Source organism: Marmota monax, unplaced genomic scaffold (genome assembly GCF_021218885.2).
Source record: "Marmota monax isolate L192 unplaced genomic scaffold, Marmota_monax_Labrador192_F-V1.1 WCK01_AAM20220418_F8-fsc00005, whole genome shotgun sequence".
Taxonomy (NCBI): domain Eukaryota; kingdom Metazoa; phylum Chordata; class Mammalia; order Rodentia; family Sciuridae; genus Marmota; species Marmota monax.
Window position 1 is genome coordinate 11817287 of NW_026692254.1, and position 26081 is coordinate 11843367.

The window sequence follows — 26081 nt, forward strand, 5'->3', positions numbered from 1 at the left end:
GTCAAGCGTGGGACCGTGGGAGCGTGGGCGCGGGTTGAAGGGGCGCTTGAATAATCTGGAGATTCAGAGCCCCTGCGCGTGTCGTGATAGCGAGCACGCGCACTCCAGGCCGGCTCCACGCGGCGGGGGCGGGGTGCGGCACAGCGCGCGCACTTTCGCGCTGGATGGGGGCGGGGCGCGGCTGCGACCGGTGACGTCAGGGGGAGGGCGCGCGCTGGGTGGCTGCGGGCGGAGCCGGGAGGCGGGCGCTGCGAGCGGCCTCGGGCGGAGCGGAGGGGCGCGAGGGGCGGAGCGGAGCGCGGGAGGAGGCGGGGGAGGAGAGGCCCCCGGGACCAGGAGCAGCAGCTGGGGAGGGGGCCGCGGAGCCGGAGCGCGAGCAAAACAGCTGATCTGGTTTTCCTTTAAAGCTAGAGAAAATGGAAGTCGGGTAGAGGCGACTGCGGCGCTGCGGGCTGGCCGAGCGGAGCAGCGCGGCGCGGCAGGTGAGACGGCGCTGGCCGCGGTGCTGCCGGCTGGCGGCGGGGCCGGGCCCGTAGACTAGGCAGGTGCGCTGTCCGCGCGCCGGCGCGGGATCCCTCCTGGGCTCCGCGGTGAGCCAGGTGGGTGCTGAGGCCGGTGGTCGCGGGGCCAGAGTGCGGGACGCTGGGGGCGCGGGCCCCGTGCTGGGTTTGCCAGCGCGTCTGCATTGCGGGCTCTGCTCCGGACCCCGTGGACGCCGTGGCCATCCGCTCCGGCCCGGCGCCGCGCGTGTCTCTCGGGCAGGGCGCGGCGCTCCCACTGGGTCGGGACTGTTCTCTTCTCCTGGCCCTTTCACCTTCTGCACTGGAACGTCCGTGTGGACGCGTCGGGGGTCCTGCGGCGCCGACCGACGCTCGGGCAGGGCCGGGCCAGAACAGCGCGCCAGGCCGTTAGACCGGCACCAGGGCTGTGGTTGCGTGGGCCACAGCTTACTCGCTGTCTTCTAGCTGGACAGCAGTCGAACCATTGATGCAGTTTGTCTGTGAACCCGGAGGCCTTCCCTAGTATCTCCTCACTGGAGGGGAAAAATTGCATCTGCTGTGCTTTAAGTGCTCCTTTAAATTTGGGAGATGTCAGTGATGTCATCATTAACTAAAACTTTCCTTCATTGGACACAACCGTTCAAGTGTACCCTCCTCCTGCCTGGTGCAAGCTATTGCAGCCCTTTGAGGATCTTTGCAATAAAGCAGATTTGCCTCTGTTCTGTTAACTCAAAACCTCACAGTTTTTATTTTTATCTATTGGCTTGAAAATTAATAGATAGATTTAGAATGGCTGAAGGGAAACTTGTTAGATTCCAACAGATCTGGGAATGACTTCCTCCACAGCACACAGATATAGGGGAAAGTCATGTATGACAGGACATGCTTGTGCTTGCCTTTATTTTTGTAAATGAACGTGAGCTGTGAGAGGAACAATTTTAAAAGCTATTCTGTTTAATGAAACAGATTATGTGTCCAGGTAAAGGTGGACATTGGGGCCTAAATTTTTGCAGGCCTTGATTCCTTGGGGAAAATCTGCAGATCTTCTCCATCCCTCCCTATCAGGGTGTGTCTGGAAAAGAGCTGCCCTGGGGCAAAGAGTGCCAGCCTCACTAGGGTCCTCCTAGCAGCTATGTGTTCCTGTGAGCGCCAAGACCTCTTCTACATCCAGAGAGGGTCGAGGGACTGCAGAGACTGGAGATCTGTATGGCACACCAAGTTCTGGGGAAAATTCCTCCCTAAATGTCAGCAATACACCATCATTTTATTGTGGAAGTTCCCAGGGAACAACTCCTATGGGAATAAAAGTAAGCAAGTTCCCAGGACAATCTAAACGTCTACTTAAGACAATTGTATCAAAAGGACATCCAATAAGGGACAAAAGTATTAACATTTTTGTATTTAATAATTAATGGCAGAACCTAATTGGTTAAAACGAGGATGGCTTAAATTATTAGTGTGCTCATATTGGTCTGCAAGGAATTAATACCATATGCCACTCATACACAAAAAAGTTTGAAGCTGATTACAAACATGAAGCTTTTGAACCCTGGCTTGGTGTGGTGGGGGCATTGAAAGCAGTGGTTTACTTTAGGCCCTACGTATTTGGGGTAACAGTGGGGGGGAATTTTTCCTTTCTTGCCAGATGCAGTCTCACCGAAGTCTGGATCCTGAGTAGCAGATGTTCCCTTAGTAATTCCTGAGGCCTTAGCCCTAGTAGAGGAAGAGAGGGGCACCTTCTTCTGAGTGAGCACCTTTGTTTATGCCTGGGTGAGGGTCTTGTAAGCCTTGTAGTAGAATTGGTTCCAAATGAACTGCTTTTCCACAGTTTTTCTCCTGCTGCACATAGTTGCTTTAGAACTTGAGCTCTTAAGACTGCATTTCTTCTGTAATTAAAGTGTCCTCAATTGTGAGAAGAGTGGTTTGTAGGACTCTGAACAGTGAACTCTTAGAAAATTGAGTCTGTGAAACCAGTGTGTCCCATCAATTCATTTTTTCCCACCTGTAAACCTGTGAAAATATTCACCACTGTAGTACTTGTGAAAATATAAATGTGTTTCTACTAAATCTTTAGTCACTTATTTCCTAAAACATTTTAAAAACAATAACTTGAAAGCCTCTTCATCTTACTTTTATGTGTAGGGTATCATGTCTTCCATTTCTAAGAAGCTAAGATTGTCTTGCCTTTTTTTTTTTTTTTTCCCTCCCATTCCTTCTGGATCTTAAGGTCATCTATCATGTCTTAGGCACACAGATTAAAGGCTGAGTCAGCTCCTGCCAGGCCAGCAGGGGGCATGCTAAACATGGTTTGGAGGGTCTTTACCCAGCTGCCTGGGGAGAGGATTGCCAAGTTGATGAGAGGGAGGTTCAGAGGTTCATGTGTGTGTACACATGTGTGCATTTTTGTGTATGTCTGTGTATACTGTACCCTTTCAACTTCCCCATCCCCTCCTGTCTGCTCAAGGGATGGACACTGAAGGGTGGGGCGGGGAGGCACATTCTTGAATGACCAGAGGTTGGGGCATCTGGAATGTGCGCCTACCTCTATCAGACAGGGAGATTGCTTTAATAATAATAGCAATCTCTTGTTCTTGGAGAGTGGCTATTGGTTCTTAGCCCAAGGTATGATAGTTCCCTTTTACACGTTGACCCTGTGAAGAATGTTAGGAGGAGAGAAAAAACTTTGGTTTAAGTAATACAATCAGACTGCGATAATCTGAGTCTGAGGATACAGTATCTTTTCATATTGTGAAGGCAAAAATGTTGTCTTGGAGAGGAGAGAGTTTTCCTTAGGGAACTGCAGGCCTGCATCCTGGTGAGCACACACCCGTGCCAACCAGAGTAATCCATGGAAATACCTCCCCCTTTAATGTTCACCCTTGGATTTTACTCCTAATTGACTTAAACCCTGGACCCTTGAGTTGTGGTACTTCCCAAGGAGCTCTACTCATCCTCCTTGACCTCAAGATTTCTCTGTTGGAAAAAAGCAAATGTTTAATTGATAAACATTTATTCCCCCCCAGAAAATGATAACAGAAGAACAGAGGCAACTGTGCTTTTCATTTGAATGTGCTTAATCTGACTGTAATTGTGTGTTGAGGCTTTTCTTTGCAGGGACTGAGCTCAGAAAGGCCAGCTCCTGCTTGAGGGTCACTTTAGCGAGCTGCTGTGGCCATCTCTCACAGCTTAGATGATTATCTCAGAGTCTGGTTGTATTACTAAGATCAAATACTCGCCTCTCCTCCTGAGGTTCTCCATGGAGCCCACATGTAAAAGGAAACTATCACATCTTGAGAGAAAAGAGGGCCTACTAGAGAACTATTCAGACTAGGCATTTCCTTATGCTTCTTATTCCTTTGAAAGTACCTGAAAAACCAAATTATTGATTTCAAGGGGCAATTGGCAGATACATATTTTTTAGCATTGTGCTGAACCAGCTTTATCACTTTGAATACTATAAATAGCTATGGGGGAAGTGCCACTAGATACAAAAACAGGTGTCACCAAATCCCTTTACTAGCTGTCCATCACTGAGGGTGATCACAGAATATCTTATTCAAAGTAAATCCTGAAGTCCATAGGTATTTAAGTGGAAATAAAACATGGATGTTCATTTTATGATATATTTAATTTGAAAATACCCTTGAACTTTGAAAAGAGAAAATTGCCCATTGGCAGACTGCTGCATCCCCTAGGTAGTTTGTGTGTCAGATCAAGAATAATATGGTCTTAACATGGATGTGACAGAACAGTGCAGAACAGAACTTTTACCACACTTTTGGGATGGAGTTCTTTATCATTCATGGTAACAGGAGCAGTGAGTTAAAAGGAAGTCTTTAAAATGCTGAAATCCAGGGAAGGGCTGGACACTGCCTTTTTACTTGCCTGTGCTATGGAGATATGTTTAGCTGGCTGACTTTCACGCAGAGTATTTGGACTGGCAAGCGTTAAACCTAGGATTGGGAGGTGTGAAGGCATTGCCTGGCCATACTACAGTTTCCTTGTAACAAGGGAAGAGAGTTAGCCCCCCATGTCTCCAAGGTCTTATCTGGTAAAATCCTGTAATTCCCCAAACACCAGTCCTTGATATTACATTTTTTCTGCTATATGCCAAAGACAAATAACATTAATGATTATGCAAGTTTTACATACATCTTTTTTAGTTTAAACAAATAAGTCTAAAGTAAACTCATCTTGTAGGTTTAAAGGATTTTGAGTTTTTCCTCCAAAGGATATATTTTCTGTTTAAGCATAGTTTGTTCTTACCTAGTTTTCCTTACAAATATGATGGAAATTTGATGTCTGAATTAATATACATGAGTGAGATGCTAGACTGAGTTATGAAATATAAAATTAGACCTTTGCAATTTGTTTCCTTGTCTGTTCAGCATTTCTTTCAATTGTATTAGCTTACTGAAGCATTTCATGTGGTGCTGGACCCCACGCCCAGCCCTTTGTGAGATCAGATTCAGTTTCTCAGTCACTGAAACAAGCATTTAGGAGCTTATTTGAGAGGAGGCGGCTGTGTAAACTGGGAACAGACATCTGTCCCTGGTGCTGTCCCTGCCAGTTTGAGCCTTGCTACCTCTGAGAAGACCCTGGTTCTGCTCTACCCAGAGCTGACATAATAATCCCAGAATAATTTGTCCACCTCATTTCTGTGCTTGGGTTTTAGGAATTGCCTACAGCAGACTCTGCTGGTTCTTGCAGCAAGCTCAGGGATGGCCTTGTATGTCTTGTGCAGAAGACACTGTACCATAGCATTGTCCCTGATGTGACATGCCCTTCTCCCCTAGTTTCTCCTACTTCCACCCCAGAAGCTGATGCAATACCTTTTTATTTTGGGGTTTCACGCAGTTAACCATGATTACAATCAGTTTCCCTATGATTCCTTTAATGATTTGAGACCTGAAGATAATATGTATTTTTGTCTTGGTTTGTTTTCTGTTGCTGTAATGAAATATCCAAATCTGGGCAATTTGTGTTTTTAAAAAAGGTTTATTTAGCTTACAGTTTGGGAGGATGAAAGCCCAAAATTGGGTGGATTCACCTGTTCAAGTTCTGTGGAGGGCCTCCATGGATGTATCACGAATATGACAGAAGGGAACAAATAAGTGGGGTAACCTCTCTTTATTAAAAATAACCCCACTCTTTCAAGAACTCACTCACTTCCTGAGATGCACATTAATCTCTTCTGAGGTAATACCCCCAGGGACCTGCTTACCTCTTACTTTGCACAAAGCCCCTCCTCTTAAAGGTTCTACCACTTCAGCACCATTATACTGAGAATGAAGCCTGTAGCATATGAATCCTTGGGGGACACATTTAAGCCAGTTCAAACCATAGCAATGTTATTGAAGTATGGGCAACACTATTGCATGTATAGTTTTTTCATGCCTTAAGAAATATAGTTCAACATCAACAATAAAATACATAGGCGACTTTTTTTTTAAATGTATGAACCCTGATATTTGTTTTACTTGTCTTTTAAGTAATATCATTTAATCTCTTGGAAGAATCATCACTGAACAGTACAAAGAAATGTGACAAGTTGTTAGTGGACTTGGACATGGTCTTAAGCTTAGTGACTTTGAGTGTGGTCCCAGGTGGCCTCAAGGTCAGAATATCTCTCTGGCCTTTGTGCAGGTTCTAGAGTGGAGCAGAAAGAATTTGCATATGCAGGGAATTCTTCAATTCTAAAGATTGATCGGTCATTCCAATAAAAGGAATTGGAGACAGGACAGAATATGTCTGTCCCACACTAGCCAAGTTCTTCTCCTTTGTCAGTTTATGTAGTTGCAGTGTGTACTTGTACCTCAAGACATGTTTGGATGAATTTGCTTTGACATTTTTTTTGTGTGTGTAGTGAAAGGAGGAGCCCTAGGTTAAAAAAAAAAAGACACAGAGAGAGGGTCTTCTATGGCTTAGCTATTCTTGTAGATAATTTAGAGTTGCTAGCTCTGTTAATGCTAAAAAATAGATGGTGAATGCCCTGAGATTCCAGCTGTGTCTCCTACATCTTGGATGCTGTGGGGCATGTGGATAGCAGGCCCCCAAATGGCTTATTGATTGAGATCATTATAGAACATACTTTCCTATCCTTAAAATTGATTCATGATTCGTTCTTTGCATGAAAAACTATGAGGTGTGTGAGAGGAGGAAAGAGAACTGCATTCCAAGAAAGAATGCATTCCTGGCAAGTCCTGCAAGGAGATACCAGGAGGGGAATCATGTTAATGGACAATAGTGATGTGAGATCCTGCCTGTGAGAGTGGTCTTAGCATTTTCCTCTGAGAGTGGTAAGTTGCCAGGCCAAGGTCTGTACCACTGCCCCCAACCTAAGCAAGTTCTTTTGCAGGGCCTGTTTTTATACCCAGAAGAAGTTTAGGGGCTTTGTTACCACATGGAATCTCTCATTATTGGCTTGACTGATGAAGAGCAGAGGTCTCTGTTCCATCTCTGGGATGGCATTGATCCACAAGGAAGGCTGTAGATCTTTTACAAGTGCTGTTGCTCATTAGGTTGAATTGAAGCTCTGTACTGTTTAACTTGACAGAGTGGGTCTGCAGTTAGGGGATGGGCAAATTGATAGGTCAAAGTGATCTCTTGAAAACACTTGTTTTGGAGTTACAGAATGAGTTGTAGTTTGTACCCATCCATATCTCTTGATTATTCCATTTGTAAAGTCTGACTTATATGAGGTGCTGTTTATGACCTTAGCTTTCAGGCCCATTTGGTTCTAAGTGCCCACTTGACTTGGGTTAACAAACCAGGCATAGTCTCTTGGCATGGGCAACCTCTCCAGGGTCATCTACCTGCAAGGTCAGCAGTTTCCTATGCTTGATTCTACCAAAGTTGACACACCATTTATGATCTGTTAGGTAGTCTGTTCATACATGCATTTTTACAAAGGGGGCTTAAGGCTTCAGGTGCTCAGGGGAAGAATGGATACAAGCAAGTCATCTCACAGCTTAGCATGTAGGCTTTATTGGAAAAATATCAGTGTGTTTTTGCATTTACGTTAAATTCCTTCCATGTCCATGAAATACTGAAAGACCTGGTGCTACCTAGAGGAAGACAGAGCTTCCCCTTAGAGGTAGGAAGTTTCCTTCTTCTGGTTAGAGGTTTGAATATATTCTCTAGGTCTCAATTTCACATGTCAAAAATGGAAAAAACAACTGCCTGCCTTCCAATATCTCATTCAATTCCACAATTCTGTACAAAATTAATTTCCTTATTCTCCAAAAATGCTGACTAAGCAAAGGGAAAGAATACCATATTCATTGTTAAAAGAGAACAAGTAGGAAAAACTAGGTGTATCTTAAAAAATATTTGTCTCCATGTCTGGGATTGAGGAGAATACCAAGCATTTGAACGAATATTTATAATTAGTAATGAATAGTGTGGACACTTTCATCCCTCTTGACTGTTAGACCCATGAAGAGAAGTTTGTGTATTAGCCCTTACTGCATCTCTGAGGCACCTTGTTCAGAGAAGCCTCTCTATTCATGTTTGTTAAATGCATTTAATAGGCCTAGGGGAATTAAAATTAGAAATTTAATTATTCTTTCTAGAATTGCTTAGCTCCCATGAGCTCAGAAGCATTATAATTGAGAATATTGCTAATATAAAATTAGAAACATTTAGGATTTTAGCTTCCAGTTCAGTAGCATGTCAAATTTTGTTTATTTGAGTTGTAAAGAGCAAACAAACAAAACCAGATTAGTAATTAACCAGGATGGGAGTTGTTCATTATATTGCAGAGTACACATTCTAAGAAAAGTTATGGTTTCATATTTTCCATTTAACATTTCACAAACATTTGTTGCTGTCTTAGGGAATATTAGCAACATCTGTTTGGACAAGACAAATGGTTTCTCTATAGATTTTTAAAAATAAGATAAATAAGTTGAACTACCTTGAAAATATTAGTTAGAAAAGAGACAATGAAAGGTCACATGAAAGAGTCATATGTGAAACAATTCTTGTGGGGAAGAAGAACATTCATAATGGAACAACACACAGACTTGTTGTAATTGATTGAAATAATTGATTACATTAACTTCTTTGTATGGGTTGAATATCCCTTATCAGAAATGCTTGGGACCAGATATATTTAGATTTTGACTTTTTCTTTCAGATTTTGGAATGTTTGGATGTACCTCATAAGCAATCTTGGGAATGCAAAACAAGTCAAAACACAAAATTCATTCAAGTTTCAGGTACATCTTATCTACACGGCTTACATTATACAATATTTTTAGTGCACCAGTGTTTTGCTGCCACCCACCCATCATGTGAGGTCATGTGTAGGATTTTCCATTTGTACTATCATGTCAGTGATCACATAGTTTCAGATTTTGGAGTAATTTGTGGTTTCAGATTAGAGATTCTCAACCTGCATTAAAAGATAATGTCAAACCCTAAAACTCAGAATCTCCCCATGGGGGAAGAGCCTGCTGCCAGGCCCATCTCCCCTTTGGGTACAGAGCTCAGAGCCAGCTGGCTGGATGGTTGGACATGACAGGAAGTTCATCTCCATAAAACAGAAAGTCGGAAGGCATTGGATGAGATGGTGTTTATTAGGAGAATTGATTCACAAGATTATGGAAGTTGAGAAGTCCCATGACAAGCTCTCTGCAAGCTGGGATCCTGGGATGCAGTTAGCATAGTTCAGTCCAAGTACAAAGACCTCAGCACCAAGGAAGTCAATGGTGTAACTCCCCGTGTGAAGCCAAAGGCCTGAGAATTGTGGGGAGGGAGAGCACTACTGGTGTAATTCCTGAAGTCCAAAGGCTAGAAAGCCTGGAGATTTTTATGTCCAAAGTGAGAGAAGAGGAGTGCATCCAAACACTCCCCTCCCCTCTGCACACACACATTTGCCTTTTCATCTTGTGAGATGCAAGCAGTATCATCTTGCCCTGAATTCCTGGAGACAGTCTATGAACCAACTGGAGAAAGATGTAAGAAAGCACTTCTGGTATATCTGGCTCCCATATCACCAGATGTCCACCAAGAGCCTCAAGCACTGACCTGGACCAAGCCCTGGTGACGCAGGAAAGCTGGGGCATGGCATAGGATTTGGGTATCTTCTGGGGTGGTGGGGAAGCCATACATGAAAACTCCACACGGGCAGAGCACAGAAAGGCAGGAGTGATATCTCCTGCTATGGTGGCCAACAAGGGGTCTCGGGTATACCCTCAAGAGATGGGGAGTCCTTTCAACCCTAGCTTCATTGTCTTCATCTGAACATTAAACTGTACTTTGTAAAGTGTGTAAACTGTACAAGTTCTAGAAACTTGTTTAGCATTGTCCCCATTTTTCCAGATAATTTTCAGAAGTAATAATCAAAATCTGGAGGGAATGTAGGATTTAGCAGAAGTCACTTGGCATGGAGATATTAGTTGACATCTCTCATTGGCTTCAGATGACTTAGAATGGTTCAGGGGCCTGGTGCTAGCTTTATGGGCCAATTCTAGGCAAGCATGAGTCTAATCAGGCCTGAGGGTCAATTCTGTGGAACCCAGTAGGCTTAAACCTACCCCTTCTTCCACTTCTTCTCTTTCTAACCATTTCCCAACAATCCCTAGGTGGGGACCCCTAAGGAGCTCTGTTTCTGATCTTTCTGCTCATCACTTTTAGGGAACAGATCAAAGAATTACTCAAACCTTTGTCCAAGGTGACTTTAATTTTTGCATAGATTATTGATAAATTTAGTTAATATGTGTGTGTGTACAGAGGTCGTTTGAGAAGGTGATTCTGAGCTCCACTTTGCTCTTGGTGTTTTCAATGTAACCATCTCTTTTAGACACAGTTTTTGGAAAACATTCCTTAAGAAATTCTGATATCTACAAAGTTAAAACTAATTCAGAAATGCCAACTACTATGTGTTTTGAAATTGGTAAAAACTTGCTTACGCTTTGAAAGAGAATTAAATTTGCAAGCCAATAATTCCTTTAGTTTCCCATCCATTTCCTCTATTTTGTTACTTATAATTTCTTATATTGCCAAGGTACATAATTTGTCTTGTCTCTTAGGTAACCTTAGTTTCTAGTTACTTGTTCTTAAAGCTGTTTTTATATATATTCTTGGATCATACATTTTATCAGTAGTTCTAGAAGATAGTTTCTTGGGGGTTGCCCCCACAAAATTGTTTTTCAATTGTCTGGAGTTCATTGTAGAGTTCATTTTTAATCCCCTGCTGTTTTGTTCTCTTCTGAAATGGCCCATGACACCCACTTGGAGAATTCTTGCAAGCTTGAAAATATCTCTTGCCTGATTATAAAGTGCTTGAGTCACACTATTTTCTTTAAAACTGTATTGAAATTTTTCTACTGTTTTTTGGCTCTGAATGTTATTGTGGAGAAGTTAAAAGCCACCCTGTTTGCTTTAATAGATGTTGTATGATTCTTTCAGTTTAGAAATCTTACTTCTGGAGACTGTTCGTTCTGTGTCACTTTCTTTTAAACTAAGCTGTACCTTTGCATTTTGTTTCAGAAGTTTTCTTGTATTATATCATTGACCTTTCTTCGGTTAACAATTAAAATATGTTAATTATGTGTACACTGTTGCTTCTGTCATAGTACCTGTCATATTTGCTAAATACTTCATATTTTATATTGTTTTCCATTTTATTCACTTGTATCTTTAGTTGATTGTCTTTTATTCTCTTATTTAATTGCTTCTAATGTGGTTTTCACTCCTTCACCACTTATTTTAACATCCATTTCTCTATTTCTTTCTCAAGTTCTGTTTCTCTTTCTCTTGATTTATATTTACTTTTTTATTTTCCCTGCAGGATTCTTTTTTAGGGAGAGTATGGTAGACAGGATCATAGTGCTTCAAAGATGTCAATATTACTAATCTCTAGAACCTGTGGTTTTATTGCCTTAAGTGACAGAAGAATTAGAATTGAAAAAATAAAGTCAAATATGAAATCAAGGTTGCTAACCAGCTGACTTTAAAATAGGGAGATTTTCCTGGATTATCCTTCTGCATTGGCTCAATGTAATCAGAAGTGTCTTTCATAAACATGGAAAAAGGGAGGCAGAAGAATGATAACCAGAAGGATGGCAACATCAGAAAGACTTGACCGTCATTGTTGAAGGTGGGGACCATAAGCAAAATCATGTGTTTGTCTCCAGAAGCTGGAAAAGTCAAGGAGGAAGGGTTACTCTATGATGGTCAGAATAACATTCTCCAAAGATTTCATGTCCTAATTCCAAGAACCTGAATATGTCATTTTCTGTTGCAAAGCAGGTTTTGCATATATGAGATGGGGAGATAATCCTGAACTCTCTAGGTGGGTCCCAAGTAGTCACAAGAGAGGTGAGAGGGGCAGGGTCAGAGAAGGAGATGTGACAGTGGAGCAGAGGTCATGTGATACAGTTCCTGAAAGGGGACCCTGAGCCAAAGGATGAGGACAGCCTCTGGGGATGTAAAAGACAAGCAGCAGATCTGCCCTGGAGCCCATAGGGGGAACACTGCCCTCCAAAATCTTAATTGTAGCCCAGGGAGACTCATTTTAGAAGAACACATTTCTGAGTTGTTTATGGTCAGGACATTGTTGAAGAATGGGGATGGGGTGATGCCAAGGCAGGATGCACATTTGAATTCCAGTTTGTGGTCTGAAATATACTTTCTCCAAATGAATTGCCACTTCCCAAGGCAGGCCATGTTTCCCAGATTTCAGTGTTTAAGCTGGGTGTTCCTCATGGCAGACTAATGTTTCTGTCTTGCATTTACTGCCTTCCTTTTCTTCTGAACAAGGTCAGGTCCACAGGCTCAGCAGCTGTGCTTCTACATCCACATGATCCATCATGACCAGCTGTGTTAGGGCTGGGGCACATCTCCAGAAGGACTTGTGTGCCCCCAGGCATCAGGAGGTAGGTTTTGGCTTGCTGTGTCTAACCTAACTGCACTGGTTCTGTTACACTCAGTGGTTTGTGGCTTGTGGTTGTGTCTGTCTCCTTGATTCATTGGGGGTGGAATATATTTCTTTCTAGTTCTCTCTTTCCCTTTCCTTTTTCATTGTTTTTAGGGCTTTCAAAGAAAGTGTGGAGGAGTAAACTGTTCACTGGAAACTGGGAAGCTGCTGTCTGGTAGATGATTGTGTGGATGTTGAAGGTTTTTGCTTATAATTTTGGGGGACACTTTGTGCTTTGAGAAAGAGAAGCAGGTCACCATTTTGCTCAGAGGCTGGGAGTTGTTTAGTAACTTTGGGAGTTTTTGTTTTACTTCCAAAGGCTTTTTCACAAAAGCCCTTCTGTTAGATTAGACAAGCTATTGTATTAGTGATTTGGCAGCCCCCAAAGCCACCCTGGCCCCTCCTTGCACAACAGTCTAGCGGGAAGGGAGGCAAACAGGTATCATACTGGACATCTGTCTCATTTCTTCTCTGCCTTTGAGGCTTTATCCTGCCCCCTGTGTGGTCCTGCAGGCTTTAGAATAATGGCCTCCATCTTAGAGATCCATATGACTTTCTGAATGTTAATAAGTAAAACCTTGTGAGAACATTACTGCTTTAATCATCTAATTAGATTGTTAATTTAATATTCATTAATTGCTTTAATTTTTAAGCACCGAGTGCCTAGTACTGATTGCCACATGGTTTACCTCTATTATTTAGTTTAAATTTCACAGCTACCCTGTTAGGCAGGTATCAGTATTAATCACTACTCCACAGAAGAGCCAACTAAGGTTGACAGAGTTTGTCAGTTGCCCATCTCATATAACACAAGCTGTCTTCATAAACATTCCACTTATGCAGAGGATTTAAAAATGAGAAATCCTAAATACCAAGAAATGATATTGGTGGGTATTCTTTCCCAGCCACACTTTAACCTGTTAACCCACACTTTAACCTGTTACCTCTGAGGCACTTGCCAGCCAAGTAAGAGGAAGGGAGAGAACAGCCTCTTTCACCATCTTCTGTAGCTGAGGGAAATCCATTATGCCCTTAAAAAACAACAGCAGCAACAAAAAAACCCTATAATTTATAAATATTTTTTTCCTTTCTCTACCTGTACCCAGTTTGTAGAGTCCAAAGGGGGTTGCTGATCATATGTTTGAGGAATTGGTGGACTGACTGTGGCTTTCAGAAAGCCAGAAGGGCTAAGCCTAATGTCTCTATGAAAGAGGATATCAGCAGAATGCAAGGAATCAGTCCAAATGATCAGCTCCATCACGGTGCTGTTGAGAAAGGGAAGAAAGAGCAGAACACAGCTGGTCTTTGTGAAAAACTCTACTCTATACCTGTACAACCAAGGTGTGTAGGGATCTAGAAAAAAATCTTCTTTGGAAACCTGAGAAAATAAGAGAATGAGGCATTTTTCTGTTGACTTTTCTGGGTTTCCCTAAGTAGGGGGCTTATGTCTAGTGTCAGTGCCATGACGTGGTAGCCATTGGCTCTTCACATTTCCCACTATCTCTTCTCTCTTTCCTTCCCCTCTGAACATAGTCATTTATGGGTCCTTTTAATTTTATCTTCCAATTGTAGTTATTTTCTTTCATTATCCCTTCTTCTAACTTATTATAGTATATTCTTGATATTTTCCTCAGTTATTTCCACTTTATATATATATATATATATATATATATATATATATATATATATATATATATATACCCTCTCTAATAATTCACATCAGATCCACTGTCAAAACCAGCCACTGGATCTTTGATTTCTGAAATTTTATTACTCATTTCTACAAATTCTCTTCATTTCCCATCTTCCTGGTCTTTATAATAGTGTCATACTAGTTACTTAGGGTTTTGGCCCCTTTTAAATATGGTTGAATCAATCAGTTACATAATTATTTTATAGTGTTTCTTTTGAGGGGGGAGTGCTGGGGTTTGAATTCAGGGGCATTCGACCACTGCCACATCCCCAGCCCTATGTTGATTTTATTTTGAGACAGGATCTCATTTGCTTAGCACCTCGCCATTGCTGAGGCTGTCTTTTAACTGGCGATGCTCCTGACTCCACCTCCTGAGCCACTGGGATTACAGGTGTGTGCCACCCTGCCTGGCTTATTTTATAGTCTTTGAGTAACCATTTGTTACCAGAACTTGGTAATGGGGTGAGGGGATGGTGGTGTTGCTTTGTCCCAGTGTTTACCTGGTATGCTGGTCTCTGCTCTAGAAGAATTGCTGCTGCTTGTGCTTTTTCATTTAATTGCTGTCTCATCTTCAGCTTGCCCTCTTATCTGGGCAGTGAGGTTGTATTTGTTTCTGTCAGGCTCCCAAGGGTCTGATTTGCGTATTAACTCCTCCACTTTGCATACACTCCTTTGGGTCACTGAGTGGCTCTCTGAGCTGAGGTCCCTCTGTGGCTGGACCTTTCATCAGTGTGTCTGTCATCCAGCCTACATAGAAATTTGTAGAAAGGCTTTTATGAGTCAGGGATGCAGTGGGTGTGGGCATCAGGATAGGACCAGCCACAAACCAAAGATCCTGTGGGCCTGCTGCTCTGAAGTTGGGAATCGCTTAGGAAGTGAAGGCATGGAATGACTGGGCAGTGACTGGTATGTTTGTGTACCACGACCTGAAAATGCCCAGTGAATGGTTTCTGGTCTTTAAGGGCAGAGCCATAGTTGGAGCTATGTTGATCCCATTGAGAAGCTCTGTCTGCCAGGCAGAGGCATAAGATTTACCAGTCCTTCAAAAACAGTGTTTTGTTTTCTAATAGTCTGTTTGTTTGCTGCTTTATATTGTATTGATGGGATTAAAAATGCAAAGCTCATGATAACTTAGGAGATGACTGCTGAGTCAGGGCAGCAAAAGGAGGGAGGCAATCCTTACAGTGAAGCCTGAAATATTCTGGAGATTGTTATGTGGATGATATCTATTTGAGGTTTCGTCTGCAAGCTCAATTATAGCAAACTTTAAAAAAAGCATAGAACATTTTAGAAGTTCAGAGTTAGTACTCCCACAGGAGATTGATCTGCATACTTCCCTCCTCATAATCATACCACAGCACATGGCTGCCTTGCCCCTCCCTGGATGCCCAACATTGCTTTCTCTTTAAGACCCTTCCTTCTGCCTGTCTCCTGACATCCACCTTCTCAGCTTCCCCCCAGAAAGCCTTTCCCTGTCTGTCCTTGCTCAGTACCTGGTGATGGTGCCATACTTGTAAGCCATGACTTCCCATCGCAGAATACCTGCTCTTGGGACACTCTGCATTTAGGGTCTTAGCTCCTGAAGGGCAGGTTACAGGTCTTCATGTCTTCTTGAGTCTCACCCACCAGACAATCCCTCGTGGTAATGGTGATTTTCATGTTGTGACATTGGATGGGCTTCTTAGATTTCTAAATAAACATACTTTTCTGTGTTCTGCCCTTAAACTTTCATTGCCCCCACAGAGCTTTACACTGTTCCACAATATCCCTTTTATGTATAGATTTTGGAGTCTGAAGTTATTTTATTGCCTCCTTGGAGTTGGGGATGAGTTACCACATCACTAAACCTGGGGTGTGCAAAAATAGCCTCCTTTTCCTGATAACAAAGGATAAAAGTGTCTCAAGTTGTCTTTAGTGGAAGAGAGCAGACATCTTGTTCTCTAATGTGTTATTGCACCCCTTTGTTCATTTCTGTTATATGCAGAGCATCAGGCAAATATGCAGTGGCCCCGCTCTGGGCACTGTTCTCATGTATGTTTGTCTTGGAAGCATATAGCACTAATGGTCTGTATTTGCTTCCGAAGGAGGTTTGAAGTGTCATAAATTTATGTAAAGAATCCTCTGCATTCTGTTCACGCCCTTTAACTACCCTTACGTACTGTACCAGCTTCCTTGTCAGCCTATCTACCATCAGAGTGTCCAGACAATAGCAGGACTTGTGGGGTATTATGCTTCTTTATAACCTGGGGGAAGGCAGAGGGTAGTCTTTCATTGCCCTGTCCAGCAGGAAGTCGCAAATCAGCTCTCATTTTTTTATTGCCTTTATTTCTACATTTAATCTGCTACTAAATTTGGTTGCCCTTGCTTTTTGTTACCCTTTCATTCATTCAACACTGTTGAAACATCTTCTCTATCATAAAAGTAGCAAATGCTCTTTTGAAAAATACTCTTTGGAGAAGAAATAAACAATCACATGTGCAAAGAATGTTTTATCCAATTTGTTTTTTCTCTTCACCTGGCATTATTTCTTGAGCCCTTCCCGTGTTATTAAATATCCTGCTTAAATCAAGGTTTCAGTGGCCACATGGCATTTCACTTAGTGAATGTGCTGTGGTTGGTGAACAGAATATTGATCAAGGACTCATGGGGGCCAGGAGCTGTGGCTTTGCTGTCGACGTGCTCTGGTCAAAGAGATGAATTGTTATTGTGCAGCCTGATAGGTCATCATGAGCCACAGTTCCTGCACATTCCTATTCTGTTGTCACACTTCTCCCTTTATTCCTCTACTTGAGATTTTCAGTATGCCCCCCTCACCTTTGCCCTCTGAACTCTGCAATGCTTGCTTATTCCAGAATTCTTAGATTAGTCCTTGGTAATATATCCCAAATATTTACAATTCCATATCTTTCCTGCATAAGCCTTTACCAAAAAGGGAGACAAAACAAAACAAGACTGACCAGTGGGCCAACTTACACATTGGTGAAAAGAGCTCAACCCACTGGGAAGGAGTCCTGTCGATCATATCCTGAAAGCAGGATTTGTTAGGAATTCAAATCGGGAAATGTAAAAGAGATGAGGCAACTGGAAATAAGATCAGAGTCCTGGAGGGAAGGAGGTGAACAGAGGCTGTAAGGACTAATGTGCAGTAAACAGCAGCAAGGGCGCAGAGTTGTGACGGAGGAGAGCCTGCCCAGGAGAGGGGCAAGTGAAACAGGAGGAATCTGGGATCCCACACTCTGGGGGCTGCAGTTCTGAGAGCTGCCTCTGATCAGACCCCAGTTCTGTGGGTTCACTTGTTTCTGGAGCCCTCAACCCTTCTCTCCCCTTCTTGGAGAGATTCTGGCCCCTAAGGGGTCTACGGAGTCAATGGCTATGCTTATATGTAGATGGGGCCAGGTTAGAACTCAGCCCCGGGAGCATCTATAGTGGGAATGAGAAGGGCAGGGAAGGAGGGGATGTTCCAGAGGCGATAGCAAGAGCCTGGGGAGGAAGAACACTGGATGTTGCAGACTCTCCAGAGAGGTTTATTCTATCTAGGTCTGCCACCAACAGAATGACTAAAGCATGCGAGACAGGGTCTGAATGTGTAGCCATCACTGATGTGATTTTCCCATCCAGAGCTGTCACTCCTGTTTGCAGAGAACACATCAAGCAGTCAGAACCAACATGCACCTGCCTTTACAGAGAATGGGAGCAGGACAGTGGGTGCATGTGAACATTAGGCTGCCCCTGCACTGTAACCAGATGGATTCTGATGTGCATGTGTGTTCACCCCACCTGTTTGAAACCTGAGGCAGAACAAGGACTGAGGAATAGAGATCCCTCTTTCATTTGAGCTACAGGGACAAATTATGTACTGAGTCATGGGGAAAAAGATTTATGACTTCTCATGAAAGTGAGAGGAGGCCTGATGTCTTTCCAGGTGGGGACAGCTGACATGGCAAAGAATCCTACATTTTATCATAGTTGTTTTAAAACAAGTATTAGGATAGGAACAAGAAAGTGGATGAGAAGAAATCAGCCTGTTTCTGAGCTTTCTCAGAACCCACCACAGGCTGTGAAGAGGGAAAGTCCCCATGCAGGAAGCTTTCTGCCTGCTGTGGAACAGTACAGCCCCTCCCTCCCAAATACACACACACACACACACACATACACACACACACACACCACACGGTGTCTCAGCTTTAATTCTCAAGAGATCTCTCAGTGAGAACCATCAGTGACAGCCATGTCTCAGCTCACAGGTGGGGAAACTGAGGCCATGGAATGGTCCCTAAGTCAGTAGGACCCTGAGTGACAGGAAGAAGGGTCAAGCACTGTTTCTAGCAGAGCAGGATGTTTCTTACTCAGTCTCCTTCTGTGGGACCCACCCCTGACTGCCTGGCATCAGGTCTTTTTCTTTATGGAAATTTGGGAATGTTTGCTTTGGTATTTGATGTTTTTACTTAGCAAAATTAACACTACAGGAACTCTCAACGTTGGGGGTGGGGTGGGGTGGGGTGGGCATTTTACTGGCTGTGGCATCAGGAGTTCTGTGAGTTGTGCATGAGGACCCAGGAGACACAGGCAGTTTCCTTTGTATCAGGTTGGCAGGAGGCCAAGGACAAATAGGCATCTCCAATGTCACCAGGAAGCACAGGCTTGTGGAACCAGTTTGTGACTCTGGATTTTCTTTTCTGCTGCATACTGTGCTCCTGTATGGGTACCTAGAATGGGAAGGTCAAAGGGAATAGGTGGTGAAGGAGCCAGGGAAGAAGGGAGCATGACAGGGTGGTCTTCCAGCCACAAGGTCCCAGTACATCATCTGGGGAATGGTAAAAGATATCTCCAAATGATTGGGATGGGGGCATGCTTAATGCTCACTCACCTCTGATTTTCAAATTTACCAGCAGTGAATATGTCCTTGGAACTTTGGGTGAGCTTTGCAGAAAGGATTAATAAAATCTAGTTTGAAAGTTCTGATGATACATATCCCTGTTTCCCTGAAGTCACAGCCCTCCTGGCCTGGCTGGGCAGTCCTCACAGGGGCTATGTGGCTTCGCTGGGAGTGAACATGGCCCTTCAGGATGCTGCAGGCTTTAGAGATTGCTTTGGTGCAGAGCATAGAACCCACCCAGACAGAACAGAGGTGTGCCTCTGGACATTTTACTATTTTGTGACACAGACGGGCCCCACCAGTTCTTGACCTGTTATGTTTGAGTCATAGGCAGAACAGAAAAAAAAGGGGGGTGGGTAGGAACCGACCAAAAACAATAACAGTGACCCAGCCAGAGTTTGTTCATTGTCACCAGGCTCAGTGAGGTCTCTGCCAAGCAAAGGCTCATCTCTAATGTTGTTACAGATGTTTACAGAAAGCATGGTCATTGCATTGCTTCTGGGCCTGAGCCTACGCAGCAGCTAGGATCACATTACATGGGACTCATCTTGCCTTTCATTTCAAAATTGCAAATTTTTAAAGAAAGAGCTAGAAAAATTGTGTAGGTGGGGAAAAAAAAAACCACTGTCAAAATATATTATTTTGTGGTGTTGGGGATAAATAAACCATATTAATTAAAGCTTGATAATAGTTGTTTTTGAGAAAAAAAGTTATAAAAAATTTATGCAATTTCCCTAGATGATGGTTGGTATATTGATTTCTCTGTGTCCAAGGGACTTCTCTAGGTATTTTCCCACCCTGGGTCATAAGGAGAGTGATCCAAAGGGAAATCATTCTGAATTCTTCACATTAGCTTTAAGGACACAGGAAGGGCAGCCAGGCTTGCTCCTCTTTCTCCATGTCTCTGTTGTTGAATGGGGGCTAAGGTCTGCATTGCAGTACAGTGGTGTGAGGTTGGATAGGTTGATGAGGGGAGTAGCACTTTTGGGGGACTCCTATATAGCAGTTTCTCACCCAGTCCCTCATCCCCTGAGCTTCCTGAAACAGACCATCATATGGTGCATGTTGCATTGACATTTAAGGTTTTCAGATCCATCAGCAAATGCAAACCCATCTTTGGGAATTCTGGGCCTAGCAATGAATTTGGGATTTTCTTCTGTTCTACTATTGCTTAAGTCATGAGAGACATGCTTTAAATAGGGAAGCAGCAATGTCACTTACAGGCACTTTCCCAGTCCTAAGTAGGTCAGGTTTTTGTCATAATTTTGAGAAGATCACAGTTGAGTCACAGTAAATTTGGAGAGAGTCACGAATCTCGTCAGAATCTGGAGTGCATTTATGATATTGTTAAATAGCATACCTTAATTACTGGCCCGCACAGTGTCTTCTCTGTCCCTCCTCTAGACCTTGCCACATACACATTTAGTACATAGTACAGTCTCTGCTGAAACCAGCCATCAAAGGGACTTGCCCTCACTCATGCTGTGAAAAGCTGTCCTCTTGCTGGCTTAACTGGTAGGAAAAGAAAAGTCCTAAGAGCAGGGTCTGAGTCACCCCCTCTTGCCAGCCTCTCTCTCAGCCATGGCTACACAGCTTTTATGGAAATATAATCTCATACAGAAAGGTGCATGTCTCAAGTTTGCAATTTGATAAATGTTCACAAACTGAACATGCAGTTCAAGACACAGAACATGTAGTACTTCAGGAGCCCCCACCTTACCCCTTATTAGCACTCCTCCCTTTGTGGTAAGACTTGTTTTACCTGTTTGGGACTTTATATATAAGGGACCAAACAATGTGTATGCTTTTTCTTCTGGCTCCTGTCACTTAACGTTATGCATGTGGGATTAGTGTAGGTCCTTGTGTGTATGCAGTAGTAGCTCATCAGTTCTCAGTGCTGTGCAAATATAAAATACACACTGTTGGTGGACATGTGGGTAGTTTCCACTATGACTGATCATTCTAGACCATGTCTTTTGGTAAACATTTGAATGCTTTTTTGTTGGGTAGATATCTGGAAGAAGAATTTCTGGAACATAGGTATTCACATCTTAAGACAGCTTAAGATGTGCTTTCTCTCTCTCCAAAAACTCACTATTGCCAATAGGTAGAGGCCAGAGTGAGGTTCTTCAGGTAGAGTGAGTAAGGTTATGATGATTATGGAGTATATTTTGGATTACAATTGTGTCAAGCAGGAATCCAAAGTCACTTTAGTAAACAATTATTGATCTTTATATAGGTTCTGCATTTAAATGAGGGCTTTTTATTCCAGTGGCTGTTTATACAGCTTATTTAACTCTTTCTTACTGTGCTCAGTCACTGTTCATCCACCAATGGAGCATGTCCTGCCCCTGACAAGCTGACACAGGTGGGTAATAGGGAACTGATTGTGATGCTGGGCAGAGGCAAAGTGGATCAACTGAATTGTCACTGTCCACTTGTGATGTATGCTCCAGAAGCTTTGTTGTGTACTAAGATATGTTTCTGAACACCTCTCAGAGTCTGAGGACACCCACTGCTCATGAGTCACATTTCCAAGGTAATTCACAGTTTGACCAGGTGTCCGTCTTTCATCAGCATCATTTCTCACACTCTGAGGAAGAAAGAAGCAGGGGCAATATTATCCTCGTGTTCCAGATGACACAGGTGAAGGTCAAGCTAAGTGTTTTCCCCAGGGAATGTGTGTGACTAAGAAAAGGAGGCTGGAGCGCAACCCAAGTCTGCTGACAACAGACCTCATGGGATTCTGCAGGTGACAGCTCTTCTTCTTTGTATCAAGTACATGTGTTAGAGCCGGATATTTTGCAGTGATTATGACAAGGTCTTCAAAAACAGTTTCCTTTAGTACTTGGCTGAGTTTGCTTTTATAACCTCTGTATGGCACAGGTGATAAAATTCTTTAGCAACCAAAGGTGATGTCAGTCAGCTCTATCATCATGAGATAAAGGCCACAATATAGGACTTTGGGCATTCCTTTGCTGTGGTAGTTAAAAGCCATTTTAGAAAATTCTGGTACAGCCTGGACATCCCTAATCTAAACATTCAAAATCTGAAATTCTATGAATTCTGAAACTTTCTGAGCACTGACATTATGCCACAAGTAAAAAATTCTATGCATGATTTCATGTAAAGTGTCACAGTGAAAATGCAGGTGCACTAAAAATGTTATGTAAAATTGCCTTCAGGCTATGTGTATAAGGTGCATATGAAACAGGAGTTAATTTTGTGTTTAGATTTGAGTCCCATCCTCAAGGTATCTCATTGTGCAAATGCAAATATTTCAAAAATCCAAAAAAATCTAGAAATCTAAAACACTGCCAATCCCAAACATTTTGGATAGGGTATTCTCACCCTAAAATGGAATGTTCTAGATCAAGTAATAGGAAACCTAAATCTTCAAGAATGCTTTGGCACTATTGTTTTTCATATTTTCTGTTCAGGTGTGTGTTTTTCTGAAACCTGAGAGTTAGCCTAAAAATTATATTTTCTATGGATACCAATGTCTGCTAAATGAAAAAAAAAATTAAAAACCAGTCTGGGTTCTTGGTATGTTTATCATTAAAATCAGATCAGTAACCTCTAGAAGGTTTAATGCTACCTCTGATGGTTCAAATAGAAAATACCACTATTATTTTTGACAGTGAACTTAAAGTTTTGAGTTTCTTAAGTGAAATATCATAGTAGGTCATTTTTATTTTAAGAAAATTTTAATTTCATGAATAAAATAGTTTAACACAAGTCTGACCAAGTGAAACTGCTAACAAAAGAAAACAATGAAAACCTAAGTTATTTTTAAAGTCAGTAATCCAACTTGCTAACTGTGTCATTTCTCTTTTGCATCTGTGTAAGTGAGCTCTCATCTCCCAGGAAAGTGGTTATAATATTGTTTTAACAATCCCAGCCTGAATGTAAAAATTTGAATACCAACTAAGTCCCAAGCAATTTTTTTTCTTTTTAGGTTTTGTGTGTGTTTGTTTCATGATAATCAATGCATTATTTGTACCTAAGAATCCTGATGTGGGCACACTTCTTAGAGCTTGTCTGAACCCCCTCACTCACAAGTTAGTTTCTCATTCAACTTTTTGATTTGGTGTAACTTGGGTGCCTCTGAATGTGGAACAATAGAACCTCATAGAAAGGAAAACCAAAGCTGTCATGCATGTCCAGGTGCATGTGCTGTGTGGAAGTCAGGGCAGACTTCAGCAGGTGGCATATCTTTGAAAGGATATGTCTGGCTCCATTGTTTGAAAGCCTCAAATTAGGTTATATTCCCTTTAGAGTATGAAATAAAATCACAGTAGGCTTTTATCCTGCTACTTACAGTAGGCCCACACTTTTTTCACCTAATCCAAAGACCCTCAAGTGCTTACCCTGCACAGTGGAGTCCATCTTTCTGGTGAGTGAGTAGAATAAACAGGACAGTTAACAAGCATCCTGCTCCCCAAAATGGCCACTCCTCATGGCTCTGTCACTGCACCAACACCTACCCACTGAGAGAAGGACCACAATACCAAAGCCAGATGGAGGATTCCCTTACCATAGAGTGGTAAAGAGAAGGGCACTCTGAGTCAGAGGGCCCAGGGCTTGCCTTGCCAGCTGCTCTGCTGGTTTTCCTGCCACCCATCCCATGCAGTGCCGTGGAACCAGGGGCTGGGAATGCACCTCACAGTGTCATGAACTCCCACCCAACACAACTATTTGGTTGAGTTGCCCTGAACCATCAGTTCTCTTCTTTTGTTCTTGGATCTCAAAGCATCAGAATCAGATAAGTATTTAGATGGTAGTGGACTATGAAGGGTGACGCTGAAGGTCACTTAGGACTAATGTAGGGGGAGTCCTCCAGATCAGTTAGGAGTAGGTAGGGGTCTTCAGGAGTAGTGGGAGTTTTTAATATCAGTCAGGAGTATTGGGGGAATTTTCAAGATCACTGAGCAATAGTTGGGGGATCCTCAAGATCATTAGAAATATTGGGAAGTCTTTGATATCAGTTAGGAGTAGTGGTTCTATAGGGTTTCAATGAGAGTTGGCAGGTTGGCCTGGTGGGTGTAGTTGGAAAGAGAGGCCTGGCAATGAGTCTTGATCCATGCAGGATTTAGAAGGATTGAATGTGAAGAAATAGATGGGGTTGTGGATGATGTCCCTAGGGGATAGCTGTGCTAATGGGTGATGTGAAGATGACTAAGCTTTGGCTCTCTGCTAAAGGATTTTCCACAGGGCAAAAGTTGTTACTGCTTTTTTTTGTTTTTGTTTTTAAAATTTTGATGAAGTACAATTTATTATTTTTTAGATATATTTTTAATGTCACATTCAAGAACTTTTCATATAACATTAGGTATTAAAGATTTTCTCCTATGATTTCTTCTAAAATTTTATACTTTTGCATTTTACATTAAATCTGTGATTCATTTTGGGATTTTAAAAAATATGTTATATGACGCATTAGTCAAAGTTTGATATTTTTGCCTATACATGCTCAATTGCTTCAGCACTATTTTTTTAAAAAATATTTAGTTATTTCTTTTAGTTGTAGTTGAACACAGTACCTTTATTTTATCTATTCATATGTGGTGTTGAGGATTGAAACAGGGCCTCGCATGTGCTAGGTGAATGCTCTACTGCTGAGCCACAACCCCAGCCCTGCTTCAGCACCATTTTTGAAAAGCTTACACTTCCTGAATTGAATTGCTTTTTAAGCTGTGTCAAGAATAGTTGACTACTATTATAAATGGGATTGTTTCCTAATTTCTTTTTCAAATAGTTGTTGTTAGCATATAGAAATGAAACAAATGTATTGATTTTATAACCTGAAAATTTACTGAATTTTTTGATCAGTTTTAACAATTTCTGGTAGAATCTTTAGGATTTTCCACATTTTGGATCATGTCATCAGCAAATAGAGACATTTTCATTTATTTCTTTTTTTCATGGATTTTTTTTTATTTTCTTTTATGAAAATTTGTCTGTTCAGGACTAAGATAAAATAATTAAAAGTGAATTTAACCAAAGAGGTGAAAGATTATTACACTAAAAACTGTAAAACATTGATGAAAACAACTGAAGAAGACACAAATAAATAGAAAGAAATTCCATGTTTATGAATTGGAATAATCATGTTTTAAAGAACTGCCAAAATGTCTACACTACCCAAAGCAATCTACAGATTCAATGCAATTTCTGTCAAAATTCCAATGTAATTATTCACAGAAATATAAAAAAACCCTAAGATTCATATAGAGTCAATAAAGACTCTAATTATTTGAAGCAGTCAGGAGCAAAAAGAACAAAGCTGGAGGTATTACATTCCCTGATTTCAGAATATCTTTTGAAGCTACTGTGATCAAAACAGCATGGTGACAGCTTAAAAACAGATACATTGACCAGTGAAATGATGTAAATCCCAGAAGTAAATCCAAGTATTTACTGTCAATTTATTTTCTACAAATTACTAAGAACACAAAATGGGAATGATACAGTAATACAGTCTTTTAAATGAATGGTGCTGGATAAAAGGAGTATCCACATGCATAATAATGAAGCTGTACCCTTATCTCGTGTGTGTGTGTGTGTGTGTGTGTGTGTGTGTGTGTGTGTGTGTGTAGGTTCAAAATAGAGTAAAAATTTAGAAATAAGATCTGGAACTGTGAAGGTACTAGAGAAAAAACATAGGGAAAAAGTTCTATGATATTGGGCTGGGCAGTGAATTCTGGATAGAACACTAGAAGCACAGAAAACAAAAGCCAAAATAGAAAATGAACTCTCTGCAAAGCAAAGAAAATGGAGTAATGAGACAATACACAGATTGGGGATTTTAAACCATAATCTGATGAAGGACTAATATCCAAGATATAGAAGACATTCAAACAAGTCAATAGCAAAAAGACAATAACTCAAGAGATGGGTTAAGAATCTGAACAGATATTTCCTAAAAGAAGAGATACAGATGGTCAATGGTCAATAGATACATTAAACGAAATGCAAGTTAAAATCACAATGAGTATTACCTAATACCAGTTAAATTACTATTATTGAAATGATGAATGATACCTAGTTTTGGCAAGAATATGGAGAAAAATAAACCCTTGTACA

At 41.8% G+C, this 26081-nt stretch overlaps 1 protein-coding gene across 3 annotated transcripts in view; it reads left to right on the top strand.

Annotated features, from left to right (window-relative positions):
- The first annotated feature begins 326 nt into the window (after positions 1–326).
- The window catches only part of Otud7a (OTU deubiquitinase 7A), a 344362-nt gene continuing 318607 nt past the window's right edge, over positions 327–26081 (top strand). For all 3 annotated transcript variants that reach the window (XM_058576628.1, XM_046435543.2, XM_058576630.1), the window contains exon 1: positions 327–482. The gene's annotated coding sequence lies outside the window, so the exon portion shown is untranslated. The remainder of the gene's footprint in view (positions 483–26081) is intronic.